A 20,472-nucleotide genomic window follows, 5' to 3' on the forward strand; every position below is an offset into this window, starting at 1 on the left:
ATGCATGAAAGGACTGAAGCAATATTGTGGCATGAAAAATAGGGCGTCCTGACTCACTATGCCATAAGCTGCCAGTAGCTTCATTACAGGATCTGTATACCCTCGCAAGAAGCAACAGTCCCATGTAGGTATTGAGCTGTGTTTTGTCCATCTCTGTCCAGCTATCACCAAACACTCTTCTTCCTTCCATGTTGGTCATCTCAAGTAGGATATTCTGAATAGGTCGTGAAAAGTACAGTTCAAATGCTGTCTTGGGCGTGTGACACCACGTATCTAGTAGGCCCTGGAGTCATTCTGAGGATGTTCTCTGTTGGTGCCCTGGATTGGGTTTGAAGAGGGCTTGATAACCATGAAATGTCACCTTTTCTGGACTTGAAAACCTCTTTTTGATCATCTGTGACATCTGGGTCCTCCTCATTGGATGTTTGGTCTTGTTCAGGGTCATACTGAACGTCATCCTCATCCACAGACACATCCTCCTCAGCTTCACTTTGCCCTCTATCCTCAGGATCACCATCATTACCAAAGATATGATCAGTGCCTCATGAACAGTATACCTTTTGCTCATGTTGTCTGATGCTCCTACAGAATTCAACTGATACTATCCCACTCTTTATATGTGCCAATGTTTATAAACAATAAATCAATATGCTGCGAGAAGGTTTGAGTTCACATGGGGGGTGGTGTATGTGCACCTGTATGCATGTGTTTCTGAATGTCTCTGTTGTGCCTGTGCATGTGAAAGAGGCCTGTGTGTGTGTGTGTGTGTGTGTGTATGCGTGTGTTGGTGATATGGGCCATAACTGTGCACATTGGGCCATACTTGATCCTCAGAGCAACCCATAGATTTAAGTGATGACGGGTCATTTTGGACCCGTAACACCACATATGTAACTTTTTTTTTTTTTGAGACCTTTAGAATTTAAGAAAATTGTGAAAATTGATTTACTGCATTTAAATAAGTGTGTCTGAGGATTAGGTGAGGTCTCATTCCAGGACAAAAAAGGAAAGTGTACTTTTTACACAGTGTCACGGGTGGGCTGGACATGGCATGAAGGAGGACGCATTCGCACGATCACAGGACAGGGGTTTAATCCAAACTTCACAAGACAGGGGAACATCTACACGCACAATGACCCGACGGCGAACAGACACGAACAGGATAGCTTTATACAATTATATAAATATACACCAGGTGAACACGATCAGGGAACATTACATTACACGAACATGAAACTCCGGTCCAGACTACGGATCCGGAGTAACCCCTGCCGTTCCGGATCATGACACACAGTCACAACAGAAGGGTTAATAAGAGCAAAAATAGGCCACTGTGTTAACACCGAAAGTCAATTACAAAAGAGTCACTAAAGGAAAACTAGATTACAGCAATGGGACAGACCCTAATCAGAAAACAATCATTTAGGGCATAAAATAACACAAGTCACATTACATCACAGCTAAAACTATTTCCAAATATCTGTTTAAGAATACATTTCTAATAAAATACCTATTTACTGCCTCTGTCAGGAAAAAATGTCATTATATTCTAATTTTTTTGTCACATACATAATCATACTGTCAAGTCCATGACGAGGCAGGTGTACGGAGAGGAGGACGAAGAGTGACGAGAAGACGAGGAATGAAGGACGCAATCACCTGACATCACGAAACCGGGGTTTAATGGCACAAGACAGGGGAGACATCCGAGACGTTGACACTGGTGAACATGGAACATAACTTTAAAGACCTGACGGCGAACAGAAACGAACAGGGCAGCTTTATACAATTAACACAGGTGAAAACGATTAGGGAAGATTTCACATGACACAGTGAAACTCCGGTCCGGACGTGACACATACATGGTATGATATGCAGTGAAATGCTTTAGCGACTGCTACAGACCACAGTATTGCAAGTATACAATGAACCAAATATTACAAACATAACCAAATATTACACTTTTATGTCTTTAACATTAAACATAAAATATATGTAACAGGTAGGGTGAAGGTGTGCAAATGAGTGTACATTTTCACTTAGGGGCGTATTCACTTTTGTTGCAAGCAGTTTGGACATTATAGTCTGTGTGTTTAGTTATTTTGAGGGCGGAGCAAACTGACAAGCTGTACATTGTTTACTTTACATTTACAGCGTCACATCTTCAGTGTTGTACCAAGGAAAGATATAATAAAATATTTTGATATTCAAACCGCAAACTTCTGATAATGGATCCCAGCAACACTGTAACTTCCAGTCACCCTCCTCCTTCAATGAGGAAGTGGGGTTTGTGACAGCTGTCAATCACCAATATTTACCTCAGATTTTTTGTTACATTATTATAGTTCAATTCCTATTCTACATTACATTTTCAATTATATTGAATTCATAGATGATCACACTGGATTAAAGATTCCATTGACATATTTAATTCACATTTAGTCAGTGGTGCAGGTAGCCCAGTGGGTTTGTTGTAACTGTAATATTTTGGGTCAAATCAGTGGAGGGCTATATTTAGGGTTCGACAGAATTGTTCCAATGTTCATAAGAAATCATAGCGCATACAATTCTACAAAAAGTCTTATGTTAATATGCTAAAGTATATGATTGCATTTATCATTACATAAGAATTATCACTTGTGGAAAAAGTACTGAAAATGTAAAAGTGTCTTTACCTTGCATAATACAGCACTTTTATTCTACTTTTAGGTGGTATAAATGTACAAACTGTGTTCAGACCACCCCATAAAACATTTTGAGCACAGTTGGCCACAGAAGCACCAAATTCTGAATTGTATGGTACAATAAAAAGAGAAAAGAAAACCCAAAGTATCCAAAACTGTGAAAATGTTCAACAACTCCTTATTAACAAGCTTCTTGTTTTTCCTACATCAAAGATTAATATACAGATTAATATATTTGCTGGTCTTAAGCTCATCATTCGCTGATGACCACATTGTTGTGTCTGTAGGGTGTCATATTGTTACATAAGGGAACATAATTGCATATTTTCTTTGAATAACTTCTGTTTAAAGAGAAGTAGCACTGTGTCAAGACAATAATATATAAATAACCATATAACCATGGTTTATCTAAGATGCAAGCAATTTTGTTAATGCATTTGAACAAACGCTGATCAAATATTGATTTATCTTAACCATGCAACAAATTGTGCAACAATGACAGAAATACAGTCATGTTCTCCATCTGCAGACTTTTGCTTGTAGGAGATCATTCCTTAGTTTACAGAGTTGGGAGAGACCAACACCCAGTTCTTCTAGCACATGTCCACATATCAACATGAAGATTATGGACACTTTCACTTTTTAGACAGCATTTGTGTGTAATTTACACTTTTTAAATAGTACCTTCCTGAACACTTTCTGTTGGGTACTGCTGTATAACAGGTCGTGTGTAAATGGTACAGTAAGTGCTGGCAGAGGTGATATAAGAATAAGAGTCAGTAAGCGAAGTTGATTTTTGAAAAAATTATCTATCTTTTACAAACGCTCAGTCAGGTTGTGGTCATAGGGTAAGCAATACATTAAAACAATGCAACACAATGAAGAACTCAAAGAAGAAAATTATAATGATTTTTATTGCCAACATTCAAAAATTTAAATATTTGTAAAAGCTGAAAGCACGTCACTATATCATAACAAAATATGATAAACAAATGAAATAAAAGAAGAAACTGTGACTGCTGCTATATAAAGGACAGAAAAAAGGGGAAACCCACCAACACTCTAGAGTTAACTTATCTTCCAAACATCAAAGTCCAAAAGAAGACAATAAAGTCATAACGGTGGCTCTGAAACAGCTTTTTACAAGACATATAGCAGCAGTAGCCCACCACACCAAGAAAAGATCTGCTGATGTGTAGCAGACTGCTATGAGCAGGAGGAAGTAGAGCAGGAAGAGTAGAACTGCATTTGTCACAAACCTGACCCCCCAATCAACATTTTCATTAGGTCAAATAATCACCATATTAATTCATTAAAAGTAAAGTGATCATGGGTGGCACGACTGAGGGCTGATGGGAGAAGGAAGCACACAGATGGTACATCTGGGAAAGGGGAGTCATTTAGTAACAAAAAAAAGAACGGCACAACGGATGAAAACGGATGGATCAGGACTGCATAATCTGCCGCATGGGCATCTGCTGTGACGGACCCGTGGCCCTGGGACATCATACTACCCTCCTCTCAAGGGTGCAGCTCTGATGGCAGCGACAACCACAGGGCTCCGGCACTGCTGTAGTTGGTGGTCCTCCCTGGCACTGAAGGACCCGGAACCTCCGGATGCTGTCCTGTCATGTGACATAGCAGCGGCTCCTGCTCCACGGGACACCTGACATATGTCTGGTGTGTCTGTGTTCTCCTGCAGGGCACTGGCTGATCAGACACTGCAGGCTGTGGCGTGAGTGTGGTGGACACCCGGAAAAAGCTCTACCGGCCCGCTTAGAGTGGTTGAAGTACAGGGAGCAGTCATAGGATGCTGAAGATGGCATGGCACGACTGCAGTGACCAGGCAGAGGGCAGGATGCTGCGCTACTGACGATGTGGGCGTGCAATGGTGGTAGTAGGCGACCCCTGTGGACTCCTCTCGAGTGGTGGTGGTAGGCGTGAGCAGGGGGAGGAGGGGGGGTGATGTTCTCTGCTGTGGGCTGGAGTGCTGATACAGTGCTGTTGCCTGCGGGGGAACATCAGTGCAGAGGAGAATGAGTTTACGATTAACGCAGGAGAGGCGGGGTTACCTCAAAGCAGGACCGACATCGCAGCATCTGGCTGGCAGCAATCCATCGCATGCTTTGTCCAGCACTCCACCGGATCGCAAAACTCCTCCTCGCTCTCACCATCTTCATGCACCAGGAAGTCATGTGGGCCCACACCACACTGGTGACAATTCAGGAAGGGCACTGTGGGAGGTACAGACCCTACACTGTCCAGACACCAGCTTGCGTTGTTCTCACTCTCGTTGCTGTCTGTGTCATCCGCATCAACAGGGAGGCTTCACAGCAGGACGCAGAGGTCCTCGCCCGACATCTCGAACATGGGGGGGGTGCGTCCTCCATGCCCACACCGATTCCTCGCCACTATCATTGGCCTCCTCGTCGCTCTGCCAACTCAACTGCAGATTGTGCCACTTCCAGGAGAGCCAAAACAAAGGAAACAGGATACAAATGGAAACTAACTCACAGGCGTGAGGCACTAGGCCAGGAACATAAACAAACACAATGTCCACATTAATGCAGCAACGATGTCTGCATGCTGCTTCACAGGTTTTATGAAGTCCCGATACATTGGTGTCAACTGGGATGGATCAGGACTCCATAAAAAGCTGTGACGGCCCCATGGCCCCGGTACGTCACAATGGGAGCTCATATATAATCCAGTGATTGCTCTGTAAAGACAAATCACAAATTCCTGTTCATGAAGAGCATTTTTATATTACATGTATTATATTATTTATAGTAATGTATTTTATGTCATATAATATGATGTCATTATATAATAAAGAACAGACAAGAGACAGACAAACAGACAGATAAAAATGAAAAACAACAATGTTTAGGGCAAACCAATTATTCAACCCAGGCCAGGATTCGAACCCGGTATTTCCACCACGAAGGTGAATGTGTTACCAATACACCACCAGGGTTTTTGGTTTGGTTTGCCAATTCATACTGGTTCACAGAACAACCAGTAGATTGACTAAATTTAGCTGCCAATTTAAACTAATTATAACTCAATTTTGGCTTGGAAAGCAGTGAAAGTTTAAAAAACGATAGGATAAAAGGATTAAGAGGGAAGAGTGGAATTGTTTTAGAATAAGTTAATTTTGTGGAATGGGTAAAATTGCAAAAAGAGTAGAGGAAAGAACAGAAAGAGTGTAATGCTAATGCTAGCATGCTAAAATTAAAAAATGATAACTGGGCCTGGTCACAATGCGTCACATGAAATCAGGGAGGAGCATGTTCAAAAATTAAACATGTTACGGAGGATGAATAGCAGAGATGGAAAGAAAAAGGAGGAGTGGAGAAGAAGGAATTAAGAGAAAGAGGTTAAATGCGGTTGAATTGGTTAAACTGGTGAATAGTTGAAATGTGTGGTGGTTGAAAGGCTGAAAGTGTTATCATTGTTGCTGTGTAAAATGGAATAATAATAATAATAAGAAGAAGAAGAAATAGAAAAAGAAGATTTTGGGTTTTCCAAGCCTAAATTGGAAATAATGTTTTGAATGTACTGAGTGTGGGAAACCGGAGTACCCGGAGAAAAACCCACGTGAACACGGGCAGTGTGCGCAAACTCCACACAGAAAGAACCCGGGCCAGGACTAGAACCCAGTTTCTTTCTATAAGGCAGCAGCACCAAGCACTGTACTACCGTGTCACTAGAACAGAACACGTAAACAAAAAGACATCATATCAATTATATCACATATTACTAAATAACTATTACAAACCTAGCTTACCTCTCACTTACTTACCCATTACTTGGGACAAATTTAAGGCAGTGCCAGTGGTAAGCCAGTCTGCTGCAGATCCTGGACGCCTCTTCTTGCTGTCGCTGGGCCTTCTCTCATGTCTTCTCGCTCTGATATGATGCTGGACGATGTGAGGCGAGAAGGCGGTTGCCTCCCAGATGAAAGCACACAGCGCTTGGTGGATTCGACTTTTCCATCTTTGTGCTGAAGAGAAAGACCAGGGGTAACTTAATAACTATTATAAGATAACTTACTACATATAACTATAACTACCTCACTTGCTACTACTACTACTAACTAGTACAACCTATCTTACTTAATATAACTTAATAACTATTACTACTTACCTAACTAGATACTACCTATTATTATCTAACTTACTACATATAATAAACTATTACAACCTAACTTAATACATTTTACTAAACAACTATTACAAACCTAAATTACTACATATTACCTAACTTACCTCTCACTTTCTTCCCATTAATTAGGCCAAACGTAAGGGTAGTGCCAGCGGTCAGCCAGTACGCTGCAGTCTATCCCATTACGAGTGATCCTGGACGCCTCTTCTCACTGCTGCTGAGCTTCTCTCTTCATGTCTTCTCGCTCCTCCCAGATGAAAAGCACACAGCACTGGGTGGATTTGTCTTTTCCATCTGATTAACAGTAACATGTAAGACAAGATAACTTAATGACAATCAGGCTTAATGACAAAATATGACTTAAAAAAATGATTGGTATCATTAATTTGTTCAAGAAAACACCACAAAAAACATGTAAGTTTTACCCTCAGTCGGCTCGTCCAGGTCCGAGCCCAGTAGATACACAGCAGCAGGATGCTGAACTGGGTCTGGACCGATCGTTGTCCTCTTGCTGCTGTTGATTCCTGCATGTCCTGGTTCTCCTTGCTGCAGAACTGGGTGGAATCAGCTTTTCCATCCGACTGCTGTAGAGCCAGACCAGGGGGTAACTTAATAACTATTATAACCTAACTTACTACATATAGCTTAAAACTATTATGGCCTAACTTACTACATATCTCCTAACTTACCTCTCACTTCCTTCCCCATTAATTAGGCCAAACGTAAGGGTAGTGCCAGCGGTCAGCCAGTACGCTGCAGTCTATCCCATTACGAGTGATCCTGGCCGCCTCTTCTCGCTGCTGCTGAGCTCTCTTCTTGTCTTCTCGCTCTGATATCGTGCTGGTCGACATGAGGCGAGAAGGCGGTTTCCTCCCAGATGGAAAGCACACAGGTGGATTCGGCTTTTCCATCTGTGTGCTGAAGAGACGGACCAGCTTGTCCCGGGGCAGCTGGGTCCAGGTGGTGGTGGGGTCTGGCTGCGTCCCGGTGGCCTTCATGCCTGCCTCTGGTGAACTGGTCACAGCGGTGACAGGCAGAGGCAGCATGGTGGATGTTCCAGGCTGGGGTCTTCTGTAAGGACAGCTCATCTTGTCTCTGCCTGACAGGTGCCTGGACTGGTCCTCCTGGCTGCAGTGTAGGGGAGAGGCGGCTTGGCTGTGGTGCCTGTCAGGGGCAGCTTCGTCATCCCGGCCTTGGGGTGTCGCTGGGGCTTCCTGGCTGCAGGGTGTCGCTCCAACTTCTTCGCCCTTTTTGATGGTTGGGGCATTGGCTCAATCAAAATAGCCAAACCTTCAACAGAGACAAGATTTACCACGAGTGTAAAATCTACAACAGTAACGTGTAAGACTTAACAAGATAACTGGGAATTATGCGCTTGTTAAAATTGTCGTTTACTTTAAATCTGAGATGATTCTGAAATCTTTACATTAATTATAATGCATGTTGGGATGGAAAACACTGATTCTTGAAACTTTAGCAAAAACATGTCCTACTAAGAAAAGTGGCCATTATGTTAGAAATTAAAAACATTTTCATGAATAAAAATAATCAGGGGTTTTTTGCACATTTGTGAGGCTTCTTTTCTAGGTGTACTAAAAAAATTATTAATTTAAATTATTATATGCTGGCCACTGCTGACAAAATCAATTGGCCTTCGATAGGAGATAACAATCTTCTCAAACCCACATTATCGTCACCACCGTCAGATTTATAAAAAGCAATAAAATCAGGCAACTACAAAGTCAACTACATTCCTGAGGACCCATTTTCAAACATTCAGCTCTAGTGCAGGGTTCCTGTAAGGTCGCTTTTTCTCTTAAACTTGTTCATAATTTTGGACACAGCTACTTTCACAACCATAACATGTCAACACTGTCTGTTTTTAAAAATATATTAAGATTAGATAATGACATTAATGTATACTGATAAAGAAGAGGTCTGAAGTAGCAAAAGAAGGCAAACTATATTTATAATGTGAAAAACTTATGCATATCATGTGAAAGACTAGGTTTTTGTCCCCAGTGTCAGTCGTCACCACTGTCAGATTTGGTGGTGGTGGAAAATCTCCAAAATTTGACAGTGGTGACAAAAATCTCCAAATGGTCCTCAGCAGAGTATAGAATACTCTCACTAGATATAACTGTTTATCACAATATTTAAAAAAAAAATCATTAATTAAAACACCACAAAAACATGTGAAGTTTTACCCTCAGTCGGATTCGTCCAGGTCCGAGCGCCCAGTAGATACGCAGCAGCAGGACGCTGAACTGGGTCTGGGCCGACCGCTGTCCTCTTGCTGCTGTTGGTTCCTGGATGTCCCGGTCCTCCTCGCTGCTCCCTCGTGATCCTGGCCGCCTCTTCTCGCTGCTGCTGAGCTTCTCTCTTCATGTCTTCTCGCTCTGATATCGTGCTGGTCGACATGAGGCGAGAAGGCGGTTTCCTCCCAGATGGAAAGCACACAGGTGGATTCGGCTTTTCCATCTGAGCACTGAAGAGACGGACCAGCTTGTCCCGGGGCAGCTGGGTCCAGGTGGTGGTCGGGTCTGGCTGCATCCCGGTGGCCTTCATGCCTGCCTCTGGTGAACTGGTCACAGCGGTGACAGGCAGAGGCAGCATGGTGGATGTTCCAGGCTGGGGTCTTCTGTAAGGACAGCTTGTCTGGTTCCTCCTGGACAAGCTGTCTGGTCTGGTCCTCTTGGCTGCAGTGTAGGGGAGAGGCGGCTTGGCTACAGTACGCCTCAGGGGCAGCTTGGTCAACGTGTTGACCTGTGACGTCCCGGCCTTGGGGTATCGGGGCTTTGGCTGCAGGGTATTGCTGCACCTTCTTCGCCCTTTTTGCTGGTAGGGGCATTGGCTCAATCAAAATAGCCAAACCTTCAACAGAGACAATAACAAGATTTACCACGAGTGTAAAATCTACAATAGTAACATGTAAGACTTAGTTAACAAGATTTACTTGAATTATTTGCTTGTTTACTTTAAAACTGTGCTGATTCTGAAATCTTCACAATCACCTCACTTTCACAAAACTCAACTGAAAGGGATCAGTGGTTTTTATCATTAATCAAGAAACAACAAAAAACATGCGAAGTTTTACCCTCAGTTGGTTTAGTCCAGGCCCGAGCACCCAGTAGATACGCAGCCGCGCACCGCTGAACTGGGTCTGGGCCGACTGTCGTCTTCCTGCTGCTGTCGATTCCTGGATGTCCTGGTCCTCCTCGCTGCTCTGTCATGGTCTCCATCCGGATGAATATCGTAATCTGCTAACTTTGATCAGCTTCTATCTCTGTTTAAATTAAAACACAAACACGATGACGTCACTGACCGGAGCACGTCGCTTTTTTAAGTTCTTTAGTCACCACGTGATTTGTAGTGAGATTACATCTAGAAACCCTGAATTCACCTTCCTGAGCAGTAAAAGTACACAGGCAAACACAGCAAACGACAGCCACACAACCAGACTACGAAATGGTTTTATTTCATGTACTACTCGCTCACTACACCAAGTAGCTTCTCCCCGTTTTTCAAAATTGTGAAGGTGAAGCTGCCAAATATGCAAATTACCGTGAATTAGCAGAAATACATAAGTAAACGAGGATATCTGTATGAATAGTTGTCTGAGAGTCTATTGCTGCGAGTATAAACCTATTTGCTCTGGAAAGAGCAGCTAAACCGATGTCGGCTGGATAAACGGGGACTATTTTAATTAGTAAAACATGGCGCCGGTCCCGCACTGAAGGGTTAGAGGTCACAAACCAGCCGGTCCACGCAAAAATAACATTTTAACATTGTACTCCCTACTCACCAAAAACGATGTCGCTCCTCTCGGTCGCTTTACAGCTCTGAGAATCAACAAACTCCGTTTCCATGACAACGACGTTCTCGTCCGACGCGACGTGCGGCGCAGCGCGAATCTAACATTAAACACGGAGGCGCTTATGAAACGCGACGGCGATTTTAAATAAAGCAAATAAGGATTTAATTTTAATTTGGTTATTTGATGAAGCTTCATTAAAGTAGTAATAAGAAGCAATACATGCAGTTAAATACTAAAACCAGTAATAAATAAACTTGTTGTAAAGTCCAGTTTTTAGAACAACTCAGTCGCCCAGTAATTGCTAGACAGGGTAGAAGCTATTTCGACTCGTGCACGCAGTGTTTCCTTCATAATGACATTTATTTTGATCAGGAAAATGTGAGGCCACCTCAATCACTTCGGCCTTTACAGGTGAGCTCACCGATGGAACTATTTTACCTGCTCCTGCCCCTCTAAGTGCTTAACCCTTTTTTATTCCCCCTCCTCACCTATTCCTGAATTATGGTGCGCTCTGAAAGCCGCTGTTTTGTCCGGTTTGCGCGTCTGAAGTGACAGCGTTAACCACGCCCACTTGTCGCGCTGAACCCCGCGACAAGAAGTGGGGTGTTTCACTGTATTACGTGACATTACACCGTAATGTGTGACTCTATTTGCGCTGTGTCATGATGCGATTTTAAGTGACGCTGGGACTGTCCCTGTAACTACTGGTTGTAAGTTCCTCTGGATCAGGGGATAAATGCTGTAAATGTAAAATGGCGCCAGCGTTTTTATAGGAGGGAAGTCGTGCTTTTAAAGTATACTGGCGACGATAAAGTTTTGTTTTGTGCTCAGAATGTACTCATATTTCGGGAAATATATCACCTGAACGTATAATGTGAGCTGAGCGCGGTGACTCCTTGCTGGTTTATGAATATTAACCTGTGATATTCCAGTCATAATTGCTCATATCGAAATGATGGGCTATTTTTCATGTGATGAAATAAGACATAAACATTGTTTTGTGTTTATTTAATGCTTGAGTAATATTAAATATGAATGGAGGATGAATGCCTCTGGAAAAATAAATATAACTGAACAGAAAAATCTTCTGCCTGTTTTTCTATTTGTAGCTGTGGCACATATCACTGTCGGTAGGGACGCACACAGGAACCCCCACAACTAGTCTCCTTAACCCCATCTCCAGCCTGGCTCCTTGCTGCAGCGTGCACATCACCACGGTGACCACCACTTGCTACTTCTTCCCACCTGTTGCCGGTGCGGGCGCTGCCTGCTACTGAACTCTTTCACATACCTGCCCTGCTGCATGAGCATCAACATGGCAAACAGAAGTTGTTCCAGATCACCTCTGCCTCTGCCCTGTTTCCATGAAGCTCTGCCCACATGTATATTCACCCCACAGTCTGCTTCCAGCTCCAGCCCCATGTCAGTGAAGGCACCCCCTGGATCAGCCTTGACAGTATGAACGAACCATAACAGGCCTTTTTTGTTTTTCATGAGATTAAATTCAAATTTGATGTATCATAAAATAAGTAAAAATGAACAAACAACATGTTCAAAAACAGTTATTCTCTGCTGTGGAATAAAAGGTGTACGTTGCATTTTTGCACATAATTTTGGGTATTCCTGTGAACCCAGGAACCCTGCACCTTCCCTTTTTTATTATTACATTATTGGCCAGTGTGAAATATTGGTCATGTGGACATCTTGGTTTGGAATGGGAGCCGTGGGCCTTGTTTCCTCCTCATCTCCACCACTGGTTCATACTTTCTTCCTGGCACTTTGAATTTCACAATCTGGTGGAGGGATGTATAGCCATGCAGAATGTAGTAGAGAGCCATCTGAGTGATGTGTTCCCTGGTGTCCAAGAGGAACTTCTACTGTCATCTTCATTATCACTGATATCTGTTTCAGAAACATAAAGTTTGAGTCAGTAAAATTGCAACCAGAATAAAAACAGCTTGATATTACACATCAAATTTGATATTAAAAATCTGTATTGAGGGTAGAGATACACTTCTGGTATTTTTTTGGTGAACACTTCTAAAAAAAGTCTCAAGCAGGTAGGATTTTTTAGCAGGTTCAACTAAACACTCATTAGATGTAGTGATTGGTTGTTTTTTCAGTTCAAAGAAATTCTGGTGACACTGAAGTCCTGAATTTTGAAGCCCTAATGACGTAAAAATTACAGATACACACTTTGCTGAAAAACGGAGTTCGCTGAGAATCTGAAGTTTGTGTGTTATTAGCGCTTTGTATCGCTGGGCCTTAATAACGAATATTTAAAGTGATCTCACAGGATGCGAAACACGATTTTGACACCCCTGCCTTAAAGAATCCTAATACATTAAAATGAAGGAACAATTTGGTCAAATTAAATGGAAATTAATAATAGATAGAATCGTGAAGAGCATTACAAATTCATGACTAGCATTTAGATATTTAGCATTTTATTTACAGTCAGCAGTAGATTCATTTTTTGGACATTCAGAATCTGTATGATTTTCTACAAAGATCACATCCAAATTCATGCATTTGTTTTTTTATCTATTTTTTTTGCTGTGGATTATGAGACTTATTGTTCCTGTTGTCATCTTAATGGTTATTTTTTTATATTTTAAATTAAAATTTTATGTTTTAAAATCCTTATTTTTGGGGATTCAGACTCTGTACCGAAGGTTCTGGAAAGAGTTTGATTGTGTGACTCATGAGACGTTATTTATACGTTACAATACAGGGGGTCCCCAACTCCTTAATTAAGATTCTATCCTTTTGATTCACTCATCAGTCTACGTATGTTAAATGGGGTAATTGTGTGTCCGTCCTTTTGATGTTTGTCATGTGGTTAGTAAAGGAAGTGTTCTGTCATCTCTTCTTTTTAATGTGTACATGGATGTGTAGTCGGTGGAACTATAATCAATAACCTGACGTGTGCAGATGATTTAATGATCTACTGTCCATACAGTGCTGGCCTTCAAACGTTACTGAGGGTCTGGTCACAGCACGGTTCAGAGTTTGAGATCACTTATAATGGCAAGAAAAATGTAAGGAAAGAGAAACATTATACAGACTGTTAGTATTGTGTATAATCTGCATTTAAGTGTTTCTCTCTCTCATTTTCCATGACCGAAATGTCATGTGACATATTTTCTGTTCCTTTGGTGCGCAAAACTCTTTACCATAGACACACCTCGTAGATATATACACTAGATGTTGCATTCAGCCCCTCAGCAAAGTCATTGCCATATTTTGACGTGGTTCCGAGCTAATTAAATCACACTTCTCACACCGGCTGGTCTCCACCCAGTGAAATTCAGCTCTCGTTTCAGTCTCTGACTCTCTTGAGCTGCCACCATCTGGCACTCAGATTCCTGTTCAAGCAACCTGCAAAACCCACAAGGTTGTAGGAGGTATCCGGCTTCGCTGTGCGGGCATGTCTGGCAAAGGTTGCCATGAGGTCTGAAGAGAGCTTGGCCAGGAGCTGCTGTACATGTGAAGAACTGCCTGACTCTGCAGCTACCTGATTAGTGTCCAGAGAGAGGCCTACTAAGACCCGACTCCGTACTGCAAAGTCCCTGAAGTGTTTGGAGTCACCAGAGCGCACCAGAGGTCAATTAAGAATTGTGCTTATTTCTCTCAATACTAAGTGGTGGGGCTGCCCATATCTTTGCTGAAGGGCTGTCAGAGCATGTTTGTATGGAAGTGGGCTATTCTCAGATTCATGATGAAGTTATGCAGAGCCATTTTCAACATAGCAAACTCTAAAGGATCATCATGAACGAAATTAGGAAATGAAGGGGCTTCTATACATCGTCAGTATGTTCTTGGGGTGACTGGGAACTAACCGAAGGAAGATCTACATGCTGGGAACATAAAATATCAGGTACCTGATTACATGGACACTATAACATGGACATTATGACAGAAATACGTGGCTGCAGTAGCTGTTGCTGCTGTACTGGGTTAACATACGCTGGGTCTGTACAGAGTGTAGCAGAGTTGCATCTGAAACAGGCAGAATACTAATGGCTATCTGGACATGAAAAGGTGAAGCGAGGTGTTTCCTGGGAGGAGGAAGAGCAGGCAGATAGCTCCATGGCACTGATGGCTGCTGACAAGAGACTGTTCTACTGCGGCAGTGGGCAGCCATGACAGGCGCCCGGGGAGCAGTGTGTGGGGACGGTGCTTTGCTCAGTGTCACTTCAGTGGTACCTTGGCGATTCGGGATTCGAACCGGCAACTCTCTGATTTTGGGACCGCTTCCTCATCACCTACAGAGGAGGGGTTAATGCAGAGGACACATTTCATTGAGTGCATGTCTGATGTGCATGCTGTGACAAAGACCCAAAAATCACTGATTATTATAAAACCCTTTCAATAATCTTAGTACATAAGATAGTTATGACACAACAGATGTGGGTTTGAATACATCATTATTTCAATGTTTGTCCATAACTATTTATTATCTTCCCAGTAATTTTTCTATACTTTTAATCGAAAAACAAGTAAAATACTGAATGATCCACAAAGTTTGAACTGTAGTGTAAAAAAACAGAACACTTTTACCTGTATGTTGTGTCGTCCGCGGTGGACCCTGGCCCACTCCACGGGGGGTGGAATTAAAGCTCATTTTATTCACATGAATACTACATTAAACCCCACTGAAGATGAAGGTTAACTCCATCTGCATCTATGCAGCAAAGCATCTAATTTTCATTTTTCTTTTCCACAGTTAAAAGCCGGCAGTGTAATCTGACACTGAATATTCTCCCCACAGTCTCACGTCTCTGTCTCAGTACATGTTCATCTCATTTTCGGGATGGAAACTAATGTGATAATTACAAGGGTGTTAAAATATAACTAGTTTAACAGATTAAAACCTAAAATGGGAAATGAGTGTGTGTGTGTTCTGGCACTCCAAGTTATTGTTCAGTTCATAAATCCTGGCAGATTAAAATAAACTCATCAGGCAGCGAGGATGGAAGCATCTCCCAATTTCCTTGTTAGAAATCCGATGCCTTTCCAAAGCCTGGTGGTTGCCTGGAAGGAAACGGGACCATCTGTAACCCCCTGAATTTACATTCAGAATGGTTCTAGACGCAGATAATAAACAGTTACTACAACTAACAACATTCTATAGTTCATGTAATACCAACAGAACTAACATACTGATTTACTAAACTAGTTAACATTCCAAATTAAATAACTCAAAGCTGCATTACCATAGAGCAGTGGTCTCAAACTCCACTTTAGAAGTTATTTTAAACTGTGTAATTCACATAAAACCTTTTTTTGTATATTTGTATGCATCTTTACTGTGTAACAGCATTCAACGTGCAATAACTTCCCCAAATTCTACCTATAAAGAATAAAGAAATATTAATGAAGGGGACAACATCACTCACTCAGAGGTGCAAAGTTGGGGTGATGACTCGCAGCTTGGCGTAGATGGAACTCGCCTCCTTTCCTTTCTGGCTCTTTGTTTCTCTCCTGTCTGGTTTCGCCAGGCGCCGCACTGCTTGTAGTGTCGTTTTTTTTATTTACTGAGTTAAAACTGTCTAGAACGCCACGGACACCGTCGCCATCATCCTCACGTCTCCGCCGCAGTCAGTGCCAGAATCTGCCGAGTTTTCACGACTCTGCCGTAAAGCGCCAAAAAGACGCGCCCCGTTAGGAGAGAGAATCCTGCCCGTAAACTTTGTAAAAGCTGTGACGCACGAACTCCCACATTCTCATCCTTTTTTACAAATAGCCTAATAAAACATTTCATTAGGCGCACTTTAAAATGAGCCCTTAAGGTACACGTGTCAAACTCGCGGCCCGCGGGTCACATCCCGCGAGATTACTTTGTATAGATCTATTAATATAACTCGGCGATATGAAGCGCTGATTGCACACAAACTACAGATCCCAAAATGCCGTGCGCACGTTGCTGAGCGCCCTACGCATTATTTGAATCGTTACATGCTGCAATACACGGATTTCGCCTGTATAGTTCAGCTCGACAAAAAGTCAGGAAAATAAAGCTCTACATCTGGGGTATTCAACTAAATTTAAAGAGTTAGAAAAGATTTCTAGAAACAAAAGTCCCAAAGATTATAACTGTTTAGTGTCAATAGTGTCCTATTCATTTTTCATTTAATCAACATTTGATGTAATTAATTCCTGAAAGTCAAATCAAATTAATTCAGAACAATTAAAAAACATTGACAATATTTATTGTCACATTACACAGAACTGAACATACATGTATGACTGCTGATATGCATGTTTTATAGTTTACTAAAAAAGAGTAGGGCTGCATTTCATAATAAAAGGAAATTGTGCATAAAAATTGTGCATTTTTAAATAAAGTTCTGAACTTCAAAAAAATAAAGGGAGAATTTTGACTCAGCAGATTTTATAAAAAATAAACCAACAATTTTTAACAGTTAAACTATTTTAGATGCTCACTTTCTTCCCCTGTTATATTCCCCTGCCTTTTGTTCAGTTAGAGAATTGATCTCTAGCTTGTCCTACCAGGATTTTAAACATGGGCTTGAATGGAGTCAGGGCCATTCTCATACACATGTGGAGGTGCTCGATCGAGAGCCTGGAATGATATTTAGTTTTAATTATGTTCATTGTTGAGAAAGCTGTCTTGCAGTGGCGTGTGGAGCCAATCATGGTCAATATGTACAAGGCTACTTTGCTCAGACCAGGGAAAGTTGTCATAATAACCATTTGAAGCCAGAAAGTGGAAGGGTCAGTTCTTACAAACTGCTCTTTCAGGGCCACATCTTCTTGGAGATCGAGCAATTCCATCTGGAGAGGATCCAGCATTTGCCCATTCAAAGTGCTGTGTGACTTCCTTTGAGAACCCTCTGACAGCAGTGATGAGAAATAGATTCTGAAGGAACGTGGTGAGTTGCTGTCCAAAGCTGAAGCTGTAAAAACGGCTGCTGAAGTTCACAATCAGCTTATCAATAAAGCCAACGAAAGAAACAGCATCTCGTCATCCCTGAACCTGTTCCTGCACTGCTGGGAAGTGCGTGAAGTCTCTATGCAAGTCTTCCATGAAGACGTTTCCTCTGAAAGGAGCAGACAGATGTCATCAAGTCACAAATTGAATTGTCCTTTCCTTGTAGCCTCAAATTCAGATCATTCAAATGTGAAGCGATATCAACCAAAAAGGTCACATTGTCCATCTGTTTCTCATTTTGTAAAAAGAGAGAAAACTTTTGCCTTCTGACTTCTTAGTTCTACCAAAAAAGATGCTGCTTCCCTCCTAATGGACCACAAGCATGCTAACACCCTGCCTTTCCTGAGCTGTTTCGCATTATCGTGCAGCAAAAGATCATCAGCATCGACTTCTCTGAGGAATTCTCGATGCGATGCTGGTAGGAAGAAGATGCCCTGAGAAAAATGATCATTTGCATCATTGTATTCATCACCTCAGCATGCTCGTCTGACAGGGAGACACTGAGGACAGATTGGTGAATGATGCAATGGTAAGATGTGAATTCAGGATTGTCTTCTTTCAGTCTCGCTACAGCTCCTTTCTCTCTCCCTATCATAGCAGGGGCTCCATCTGCAGTTATGTAGATGTCTTCTGGTCTGAAGTGAGGTGAGCCCTAAAAGATCTTCACAGAATTCTGTGGTCTGTGTTGAAATACCAGACGGACTAACAGTTGAACATCGTTACACAAGTTAGTGGACTAATCCACAGATAAACCTTCACATGGTGCCGTACACTGGGGCAGTGGTGGCCAAGCGGTTGAGGAAGAGGACACGCAATCAGCAGGTTGACGGTTCGAATCCCGATCCACCAAGGTGCCACTGAGGTGCCACTGAGCAAAGCACCGTCCCCACACACTGTTCCCCGGGCGCCTGTCATGGCTGCCCACTGCTCACTCAAGGTGATGGGTTAAATGCAGAGGACAAATTTGTGTGCACTGTGTGCTGTGATGCTGTATATCACATATGACAATCACTTCACTTTCTTCTTCCTTACACATGGCTTCATCTAGCTGGTTTAGCACATCCTGAGACAATATTTCCCTTTTCTTTGTGGCAGAAGATGCTAACAACGGTATCTGTTTTATTTTATCTCAAAGCTCTTGTTTTCCATCAAGTAACGTTACTGACAACCTCTCAATCAGTAAATGGCTTTTTTGTGTTGACCCAAAATCCAAGCAGCTCTGAGGGAACACACATGAGAACATTGTTGGGCAGTGAATGTTTGACTCGGGATCCCTTTGGGCTGGTCGTATTGGATTCTGAGACTGCTTATTTGCAGTGATATTACCTCAGATTTTATTGGGAATGTTTCCATTATGTCTCATAATGCCGTTTCACATTGGCACTTTTAATAAGAGCCACGTTTTCTGAACAGATGAGGCTCGTAAGAATAAATGTATTTATCATGAACATGGACATTTCCATGCAATATAAAAAGGGTTTCAAAGTTTTGAGCCACTAAAATCTGATTTATTTAGGGTAAAAGAGCAAATGTACAACACTGTTTTCACTGTAGAATTCACCTGGGAACTTTGCTGTAATGCACATAGGTTTATTAATATGTACAATTCCATGTAATATAAATAAGGTTTCAACTTTTTGGACAACTATTAAGGATGACCTTACTAATATAACATCAGACCCAAGGGGAGGGGGATCTTGCAAGGCTTTGAGAAACTGTTCACCTTGGCAAGGATGTGCATATGGGTTAAGTTCCAAGGCAAATTGTACAGTGAAAACAGGGTAGTATTTCTACACATCCTATTTTAGCCTAAACAAGTGAGTTTTCAATGGCACAAAACTTTTAAACCCTATTTATTTTATTGTGGTCTCATGCTGAAGTAAAGAAGGCTGCTCATCCGGATGAGCAGATGAGATCAATACATGGATCTCTGTTCATAGCGTTCTATGGTAAACAGGTTGGTAATGTTGCCTGGAAGATCTTCGTGGACTGGGGGCTTTCTCTGCCATTAAACCCGCCGTTTACATATCTCTGATATTATCATAATGTCACATCTTAGTGGAACACGAAAAGGCAAAAGAGACTTACAGGTCACACACGCACTCATGTGACACTACAGGTGTCATATTTTAATGCCACTGCAATGGTGCTGATATTTAATAATAGACGCTTTATCTGTGAGGTTTTAGGGTGTACAGATATTACCAGATTCATAATGGTGTGTGTGATTGTATCTGCATTTGCAGTGGCTAATCCAGATTCATTTTCCCTTTCAGAGGTGTCCCCTTTGACCCTCCGGCCTTGCAGCCATCATGAGGGTCTGCAGGACCTGCGGTGGGACTGACATTGATGTTGACCAGTCCAGGGGACATCCAGTCTGCATGGGCTGTGGATCGGCCCTGGAGGACAACATCATCGTCTCCGAGGTCACTTTTTCGTAGAGCTCCAGCGGGAAACTATTGGCTGTGAGCCAGTTTTTGGCTGGAGATTGTGAGAGCACACTTACTTAATTATTTACTCACACCCGCTCGTTGGAAACCTGGTGGTGGCCTGGTGGAACTTGCATTATTTTTTCTTATTCTCATTGCACTCAATGTGTCTTTTAATGGCCACATACCTAAACATGCTGTGTTCATTCTTAGATATCTGATTCAGAGGATACATGTTGGGAGTAGATGGCGAGATCTCCCTAAATTCTCCCTAAATGCAGGCACGAGAAGAAAATATAATTTAACCCAACCCACAATTTATTATCCCTCCATGTCAGGTCACTAGTGTGGTTCAAAATTATTTTATTAAGTTTACTTTAGGATGTATTGAAACTAATTATAGGTTTTTCATCTTCT

At 42.1% G+C, this 20,472-nt stretch overlaps 1 long non-coding RNA gene across 1 annotated transcript; it reads right to left on the reverse strand.

The window, feature by feature from the left end:
* Positions 1 to 12,367: 12,367 nt before the first annotated feature.
* On the reverse strand, positions 12,368 to 15,412 carry LOC114777005 (uncharacterized). The gene is made up of 3 exons (XR_003745871.1): positions 15,232 to 15,412; positions 14,878 to 14,936; positions 12,368 to 12,570 (listed from the first exon to the last, which is right to left on the reverse strand). It is a non-coding gene; the product is annotated as an uncharacterized LOC114777005 (long non-coding RNA).
* Positions 15,413 to 20,472: the final 5,060 nt, after the last annotated feature.

Source organism: Denticeps clupeoides, unplaced genomic scaffold, assembly GCF_900700375.1.
Source record: "Denticeps clupeoides unplaced genomic scaffold, fDenClu1.1, whole genome shotgun sequence".
NCBI lineage: Eukaryota > Metazoa > Chordata > Actinopteri > Clupeiformes > Denticipitidae > Denticeps > Denticeps clupeoides.